Source organism: Macaca nemestrina, chromosome 16 (genome assembly GCF_043159975.1).
Source record: "Macaca nemestrina isolate mMacNem1 chromosome 16, mMacNem.hap1, whole genome shotgun sequence".
Taxonomy (NCBI): domain Eukaryota; kingdom Metazoa; phylum Chordata; class Mammalia; order Primates; family Cercopithecidae; genus Macaca; species Macaca nemestrina.
Window position 1 is genome coordinate 75748913 of NC_092140.1, and position 9902 is coordinate 75758814.

Consider the following 9902-nt stretch of genomic DNA (forward strand, 5'->3'; position numbering starts at 1 on the left):
CTTCTTGCTCCTGTGGTGCTCACTGGCATGCGGGACACCCAGGTGCTTTCCACATCCTAGCAAGTTTCAGCAGCATCCCTGAGGGCAACTTTCCAGTGACTTTAGCAACATCTACACAAGGGCTCCCTAGTAAGTTTCACCAGTGCCCCAGCAGCTTCCTGGGTAGTCTCAGAGGCAGCTTTATTATTAAGTCTCTCTCCTCTCACTGTACTCATGAATTTTTATTTATTACTTTACAGTTAATTACCATCATTATTCTCTTCAATGTTTAAATTCTCTCAAATTTCAGCCAGTGGAAGCCTCTTCAAGCTGCCTCCTATGTCCATTTGACTTGCTCCCATTAGTCTTTAAGTGCTTCATTGCTTTCCCACACAGTAAGATGTCCAAATGCAATTGATTTTTGCACATTGGCCTTGTTTTCATCAACAAGATCACTTATGTTAAGCTCACTTACTAATTCTGATAATTTGTCTGTAGAGTATTTGGAACTTTCTATACATACAAGTCATAGCATTATCAAATAATGATAGTTTTCATTCTTTGCATCTAATCTGTATAATTTATAATCTCCCCACTCTTTTTTTTTTTTTTTTTCTTTTCTCTACTTGCTGAAACCTCCAGCAAAATACAGTAAAGAAGTGATACTGGCAGACATCCTCATGTTGTTCTTTGTTTCACAGCATAAGCTTCCAGCACTTCAGTGTTTCAGGTATGATGTTTATAGATACTTTTCATCAGATGAGGGACGTTCTCTTCTACTCATAGTTCACCAAGAGTTTTTGTAATAACAGATGTTGAATTTTATCAAAACCTTTTTCTGGCTCTCTTGAGATAATCATATAGTTTTTCTCCCTTATGCTATTTATGTGGTACATTCCATTGTCTAATGTCAAATCACCCTTTCACTTTTGGAATAAACCATATTTGAGAATTCGTAATGGAAGGCAGTTCCCACTCTCTGTAGAAAAGTCTGTGACTGTACAACTTTCCAGAGGGACCTGTATTTTTGTTCAGTACATCAAATCCAACAGTTCTTGGGTTCCTAGGGTTTGGATATTTCTGCATTGCAGTTGTTGTAACAGTGCCCCATGGGTGGTCAAGGATATGCTCTGAAGTCCAGATCTTCATGGTGCTGGTGGCATGCAGGTAGTGACAGGGGGCATGAGGCAAAGAAGTGACACGTGCTCCCTCCCACCCCTACTGGCTACCTATATACTATTTAATCATTTTTTTCTTCATGCTGTATTCTGTATAATTTCTTATGATTTATGCTTCAGTTTACTAATTCTCTTCAATCACACAGAATCTGCTGTTTAACCCATCCATGTTGTTTTAAATTTTATTGTTTTTATTTCTATGAAATTCTGTTTTAAAATCTGCTTTGTCATTTTTTATCTTTTTCTGTTTCTGCAGAGATCCACAAGTTTTATCTTTTATGGATTCAAACATAGTAAGCATGATTATTTTATATACTGATAATTCCTATGTAAGCCTTGTGAATCTATTTCTGTTATCTGTTGCTTCTGCTGGTTCTTTCTCATGGAGTCTAGCTTCCTACCTGCCTAGTTATCTTTGACTGGATATTAGATGTTGTATTTGAAAAAAAAAAATCAATTTGAAGCCTATAATTAAGGAAAACTTCATTCAGATAGGATTTCTAATTGTTTCTGCCAGGCATGGAGATGCTACCAGTTTGGGATGACCTTAAAATAAATTCAAGGCTTGGGATTCACTAGATCAGGGGTCCCCAGTCCCCAGGCCACAAACCTACCTAGATAGGCCTGTGACCTATTAGGAACTGGGCCACAGAGCAGAAGAGGAGCGGCGGGCGAGGGAGCTTCATCGGTATTTACAGCCACTCCCCATCACTCACATTACCACCTGAGTTCCACCTTCTGTCAGATCAGGGCAGCATTAGATTCTCACAGGAGTGCAAACCCCATTGTGAACTGCACATATGAGGGATCTAGGTTACGTGCTCCTTATGAGAATCTGTCAGTGTCTGATGATCTGTCACTGTCTCCCATCACTTCCAGATGGGACTGTCTAGTTGCAGGAAAACAAGCTCAGGGCTCCCATTGGTTCTACATTATGGCAAGTTGTATACTTATTCCATTATATATTACAATGTAATAATAATAGAAATAAAGTACAAAATAAATGTAATGCACTTGAATCGTCCTGAAACCATCCCCCTACTCCAGTCTGTGGAAAAATTGTCTTCCATGAAGCCAGTCCCTAGTGCCAAGAAGGTTGGGGATCACTACGCTAGATGACCCAGGAATAAGGTTTAGGTGTAATTCTATGTGAGGTCATCTATTCCTGAACTAGCCTCACCTTCTAGGCCCTTTAAGGTCCCAATCCTTTAAGTTCTCAAACTAGAAATAGTTTTTTTGTTATATCCCTATAATGTTTAGGTCCTCAAGAAAACTGTTTTGGGATGTACACATGTCCTCAGAGCAAAGACAGATATTTTCTCCCCCTTGAATTATAATTTTTTCTTCATTTTTGTATTTCATTATCATTTTGTCAGCTCTTACGTGTTTTAAAATATTTTGTCCAGAGTTTTTCGTTGCCAAGGTTGGTTTGTCTTGAATAATTTAGCTCATTGTTACTGGAATTAAGGAATGCTCTTAGATATATTTTGAAGGCAAACCTGAGACTTTCTGATGGACTGGAAGGAGCATGGGAAAGAAAGGAGTCAGGAAGATTATAAGACTTTTGACCTGTGCAACTAAGAGTGAGGGGAGCAGACAGGGAAACAGGCTATGGGAAGGATCAGGAATTTACTTTGGGGCATGTTACGAGGCCTATTGTAGGTTGATTTTAAAAGTAATGGCAAAAACCACAGTTACTTTGCACCAACCTAATAGCTATGCCAGTTAAGAAGTTGAGTAGGTAGCTGGGTATATAAGCTTGGAGTTCAGGGAAGAGGTTAAATCTAGAGGTTAAAACCCAAGGATGATTGCTGAAGACCTGTTCTTGAAGTGGCAATCATTGTTTGAAATGTATTAAGATCACTTTTGCAAATTTAGATGGACAAGGCTATGCTAGTGACAAGGGTTTTAAAAACTGAGGAAACAATGCAAGATTTTCTGAGAATATCTGAGTATAGTATTTTTGGTAATTGTTTCTTATTTATTGCAAATTATGTTTGATAACTAGAAAACAACTCTAAATAAGGGACAGAGACATTTCCCAATTCTGTGCCCACTGGCCACTCAATTTTATTTCTATACATACATCAATTTCTGAATATAAAGGCATGCATTTTCTAATCTGACAGTCAGAAGAAAGGAATTGGTTACTCAAGCAGAATGCCCAGTCTCTGCTAAGAGGCCTTTGGAAATAAAATGTATTCTCCCAGTGATGAGTTGGATGTGGTCCTGAATGAAGGTGAGAGAGGAAAGTTGCTGACCTTTCATTTTCCATGGCATTGTTGACTTGATTTTTGAGTCTATTTTGGTATTAATTCAATAGGGTAGAGGAATCATTTTCCTTTTCATCACTTTTGTGTTTGTTTAAAATCCAGCATTCCATCCTACCTCCCTTTCGCTCTATATCTTTATTTATCTTATCTTTTTGTCTACACAGATGCTATGTCCAAATAACAGATGAATATGAGTTATCAAATAAAAAGCTCTTTTTAATGTGAGCCCTTTAGAAAGAAGGTTTATGGTCAATGCTGATTCTTACTATAGCCAAAATACATTTAGTGCTTACTTTGGGCAGGCTGTGTGCTAAGCAGTGTGCATACAATCTTTCATATAACCCTCATCATAACCCTTGGAGGCAGATGCTTTTATTATTCCCATTTTATAAAAGAGGGACAGAGGAACTAAGTAACTTGTTCTTGGAGGCAGATGCTTTTATTATTCCCATTTTACAAAAGAGGGACAGAGGAACTAAATCACTTGTTAACAACTGGTAAGAGGCAGCCAGACTTCAGAGCCCTTGCATGTAGCCTCTATACTGTTAGGCCTGATAGATGGATACCATCTTCTAATGAGTTAATATAATTTTCATACATGGAGGACCAGTGATGCAAAAATCTAGGTCAACATGAAGCATAGAGGGTGCTCATGCACCTCGATTTCAAGTGGATTTATTTGCAAACTCTTTTTTTGAGCTCCTCCTCTGTTGCTCCATGTTCTTTGCTGTTTGGTCTCATCTTCTACCAATGTTTTGTTTGTTTGTTTGTTTGTTTTTTGCGTTCCTGGAATCTTGCTGCATATCAGGCACAATTTTGGTTTTGGTAGGTTCTCTGGCTTTTTTGGGGTAGGAGCTGGGTGTAGAGTGAATTACCCCTGCACAAGGGATGGGAGAATTGAGTGAAATGTTGAGTAGGGGTGGAGGGGCTATCAGAGAGTGGAGTCTGTGGGCTAAGTGCCAGATGTGTGGAGAGAAAACACCTTCATAACACTGTCCTATGTGTGGAGTAACTTTTCTCTATGATTCCACAAGTCTTCAGTAATGACTTCAGAAATGATGGCATTCTTAGGTCACTTCATTTCCTGTGGAAACTGCTGAAAGGCTGAGTTCATGTTCTGGTTGATTCAGCCTGAATTAGGGTCAACAGGCATGAATGTGGGAATATGAGTGTCACAGGTAAAATGTTTTTGATAGAACAGTGGGAAATTGGTGTTCAGGGTGTTGGAAGTCGGTAATTCCCCATGATGACCTGGCCTTGGGGCTGATCATGGGAGAGGTGACTGAAAGGGAGGGGCATTGAAAGTTTTAGGAACTGAGAAATTGAAGAAACTAGGCAGAATTCATTCCTAACAACCCTCATGCTCTGATTATCAGTGCTTACTCATTACTGCTGTCACTAGAACAAGCCAACCATTGCTTTTGAGTTGCTATTTACCGCATCTGTGTGTTAAATCAAGTTTAGCCTAAAGCTGACTCCTTACCTACTTTAAATTCAGCCTAGAGGTTTTTCTGTACATCATGAACTATAACAAGTGGAGATGGGAACAGACGGTAGCTTACACTTGTGGCTGTCACCGAGTTTTGCCCAATCAAATGTAGCCAACTGTTTGAATCATGTTCAAATAAGGCAAATGTTAACCTGTAACCAATCCACTGTTTCTTTACCTTACTTCCATTTTCTGTGCGTCACTTCCCCTTTTCTCTCCTTAGATCTTGCACTGCTGTGGCTGCCCTGGAGTCTCCGAGCCTACTCTGGCTTGGGAGGCCACCCAAGTTGTGCATCTTTCATTGCTTGATGAAACTCCTTTAAATTTAATTCGGTTGAAGTTTTTCTTTTATCATGTGTAATGTCAAAATATCCAGTTGGAAAAGGGAAAAAATGAGGATCCTCAAGAAGGCGGTTCGGGCAACACTAAGCCTCCAGCAGTGGGAAGATCAATGTCAAGGTGATTGATGAACTTCCCTTTTTTATTCAGATGTTTTGAAGTCAGGTAGGAACTGACAGAAAGTGGAGATTGGTGGGCAATTTTCTAGAAATGAAATCTAGAAGTTGGACTAGATCATGGCGTCCAACTTGAGAGCCTCCGGAAAATAGGCCTCCATGTAATCTAAAAGTAAAGCTGGCCCATACAGAAATGAAAGGCTGGCAAGAGCCTGGGAAGTCTTTTAAAGGGAGGATTTTTATATTTAGGTAGCAGGAAGGGAATGGCGATGTCACAGCTAAGATCAAACAGCCTTCGAAGTAAAACCTACAGGTGAAATATGGAAGGGGAGATGGTGTTTAGGAGGCTTCAGTGGCCTATGGGGAACAGGCATGGAATGAGACATAAAGAGGAGTTTTTAAAAGTTTGAAGTCTTATTTTTTATCCTGTGGTCTAAGACAGGATTTAAAATCTGGTTGGAATAAGGTACAGATGAAGAACAAATCAAACTTGTCTACAATGTAATGTTCTTAATTAAGGAGAAGTCAGAATTTTGTATAATAGGAACGGAGGGAAAGGGGACCAGTTCTGTTGACCACGCTCTGCAGATAAGGACGTCTCGGACACTAATGTGCATAGAGTCACCCAGGGAACTTGTTGAATGAGGATTTTGATTCAGTATGTCTGGGATGGAGTCAGAGAGTCTGCATTTCTCATTATCTCCCAGGTGACATCAATGCTGCTTTGGGTGGCAAGGCTCTAGAGCAGGGATTTCCATGACTGAATTCATGAGAAAGCCCCTTAGTTAACTCCGATATGCAGCAGGATTTTGGAACTGGAGCTATTGAAAACCTCGTTGAAGATTAATTAATGCAAGAACCAGAGGAATCAGGATAGTATTGAAGCTTCTTCAAGCAAAACGTTTTATTTCCAGCAGCATGTGGAAAAACATATTATAGACATCTGTTTGAAATACCTCAAACAGCCATCAGAAATTTGGGATGTAATGTTTTTAATAAACCATAGAGTGCCTGTTTTAAAGATGTTGAAGTCCTGGAGTAACTAAAAAGGATAGATGAAATGAGTAAATCTGTAGACACAGTGACACTTTTGTCACTTCTTGAATCATACTTTAAATTATTTGAGTAATAAATGTGGCCAGTGACTTCCAGATATCTAAGGAGCTACAATCAGTGTGTGTGTGTGTGTGTGTGTGTGTGTGTGTGTATGTGTTAGAGAAGCCCTACTTTCACTGGGAATCCAGGGCCCAGAAAGGCTGACATTTCTTGTAATATATTCGGGTGGTGAAAATATGACAGCGTTCAGGCACCTACCCACTTTCAGTTTCACCAGACTCTCCCTCTCATTGTTGTAGACTCCCTTACTCTTCAGGACTCAACAGATTTCATCTCTGCTGCATCCAATTTGCTCCCTTTAGTAGAGTGTAATTAGATGCAAATACAAATCACAGCTATTGTCAGAATTCAAATGGGTTCTAATGAGAATTAATATTTTCCATTTGTCAAAGTACTGATTCAGAGCACATAATGAGGCAAAAATTCAAAATTAGGCAGAAGCCAGTTATTTCTCAAGCAGAAAGAACTATATTTTATTCATCTTACAGAGATTAGAATTTTGCAATCCAGATATCAGAGCTTTATGCTATAAACGATTTCTAATTCCTCAACCAAATCTTACTCTCCATAATAACAATTGAACATACGAATATGTGGCCGAGTTAATTGAATGCTACTGTCTGCACTTTAAAGTTTTATTGTCAGATCTTGTTTCATTAACACAATTATCCAAGAAAGCATTATATTAAACAAATGTACAACTGTGATATGCTCTACATATTAATCTGAATTCTTTTGGTTGCAAGTGACAAACTGAACTCACAATGATTTAAAGGAAAAGAGAAAGAAACTTACTGATTTATGTAACTACAAAATTTAGCTATACTTAAGGTACATTTGGACCTAAAGAATTAATTTTTCAATCTCTTTATTTTCTTCTGTTTCTTTTAACTGTTGGTCCATTTAATTGCTATAGCGGATAGCTTTTTCTAATCAAGGAAAGTGTTTCAAAGCAGCTTAAACTTCTTGACTTTAGGACTCAAAATCCCAGAAGAAGAAAAAACCCAGACAGAAAATTCCTTAGGAAGACTGTGCCTCAGTTAGGATTACAGGGCCATCTCGGTAAACCATCATTATGGGCATAGGGCTGGAGCCCTGTCATTGGCCTATCTTGGGTCACATACCTGTCTCTGGGACTAATGTGTGGTCAGCATCATCCTCACATTGACCACCTTGAATGAAAGTAGAATGTTTCCCAGAAAAAAAGGGTGATATGCAGACTGATGGTGTATTTCCACTCCATTATGGCCTAGTTCGAATGGTAGGTAAGATAGATGCAACTCATGGAAATGCTGCCAAGGACAAGAAGAGAAGTATCTGAAATGGGTTCAGGGAAGTTTAATGGAAAAGGCACAGAAGCAATAAAGGTGTCTTAAATTAACATGTCCATGTATGTGTGTATAGTAAGGTTTATGTCTGTTGATAGTGGACTTCAAACCTTCAAACAGAACTTTGTACTTTCTAAAGCAATTCACTACATTTTCTCACTCAGAAATTTTTTTAAAAATTTTTATTTATTTATTTATTTATTTTAGGGATGAAATCTCGCTGTGTCGGCCAGGCTGGAGTACAGTGGCATGATCTCGGCTCACTTCATCCTCTGCCTCAGGGATTCAAGAGAATCTCCTGCCACAGCCTCCCCAGTAACTGGGATTACAGGTGCACACCTCCATGCCTGGCTAAATTTTGTATTTTTAGTAGAGACAGGGTTTCACCATGTTGGCCAGGCTGGTTTCGAACTCCTGACCTCAAGTGATCCACCCACCTCAGCTCCCAAAGTGCTGGGATTACAGGTATGAGCCACCATGCCCAGCTAGAAAATTCTTTATGACACAAAATTTATCTCCGTGTTTCTTCCACCAACTGAACTTAGGACCACTGAGAACAACTATTATGCCTTTCTCAACAGGCTTTCTTCAGATGTTTGAAGTTAATGGTCACATCTTTCAGTCTAGTCTTTGCAGAATAAATATTTTTCATTGCCTCATTGTTCCTTGTATAATATGGTTTGAGACCCTTCCCACCCTCATCTGTCTCTGAGTACCCTTGCCTGTCAGAGTCCTTGTGAAGGTATATAGCCTACAACCATTCAGAGTGGAGACAGCAATGATTATTCTGTTGTTTCAGATTTTATATTTTTATTAATGTGCCAAGACCACGTTAGTGTCTGGGAAATTTCTTATCTAAATACTAATACACCTTAACCTTACTATAAAAGAAAACTTCCAAGTTCTTTTCGTGAAAACTTTACATCTTCTTTATGCCTACTTGTTCAGTTGGTTTTGGCCTCAAATTTTTAATGTAAAAAAATTTTTCAGTTTTACCTTTTCTATAAAGTCGCCATGTCTGTCTTAATGGCACAATAAAGAAGCAGTGAAAAATAGTGAATACTCACATAAACTTTAAAAAAACTTTTATATTTAAAAGTAAACCAGATGTTGGCCGGGCGCGGTGGCTCAAGCCTGTAATCCCAGCACTTTGGGAGGCCGAGGCGGGCGAATCACAAGGTCAGGAGATCGAGACCACAGTGAAACCCCGTCTCTACTAAAAATACAAAAAATTAGCCGGGCGCGGTGGCGGGCGCCTGTAGTCCCAGCTACTCAGGAGGCTGAGGCAGGAGAATGGCGGGAACCCGGGAGGCGGAGCTTGCAGTGAGCCGAGATCGCGCCACTGCACTCCAGCCTGGGCAACAGCGTGAGACTCCGTCTCAAAAAAAAAAAAAAAAAAAAAAAAAAAAAAAGTAAACCAGATGCAAAAGAAGCTACAAAACAAATGTTTGCTTAATGACTTATAAGGCAAACAATCAGGTCAAGAAATAGAATTTCGCCAGTCACTCCAGAAGCCCTTCCATAAGGTCTACCCCAGTCTTAATCTCTGCCTCCCCAGTAGTACACCACTATGTTTATATAGTAAAATAAGCTAACCTGGCAATCAATCATTTGTGATATTTAAATATTTTAATTATCTAAATGTACATCAATAGACACTATAATCTTGTCCATTTAAAAAATTACAGCTGTTAAGTCTCTTAATCTCTAGTTTTCCCTCCATCCCTTTCTCTTAAAATTTATCTGTTGCATTTGACCTGAACAATTATCTACAGTGTGGATTTTTAAATTACATAATCATAGTGTGAGTCAACATCTTCCTCCATCCTGTGTATTTCCCGCAGATTGGTAGTTGGATCCAAAGTCTTGATCAGATTCATGCTTAATCCTTTCTTCAAGGCTGTAGGCCATGGTGTGTTCTGTGGTGAAGAGGCACATAATGTCTGGTCATTTCTTCCTGTGGTTGCAGCTGTTGATGCTCAATGCCTTGATTCATTACTTCCCTGGGATTTGGAAATAGTGAAATTGTAATTCTGTTATTTCTTGCAGTTTATTTAATGTAAAATTCTTTATAAGGAGACATT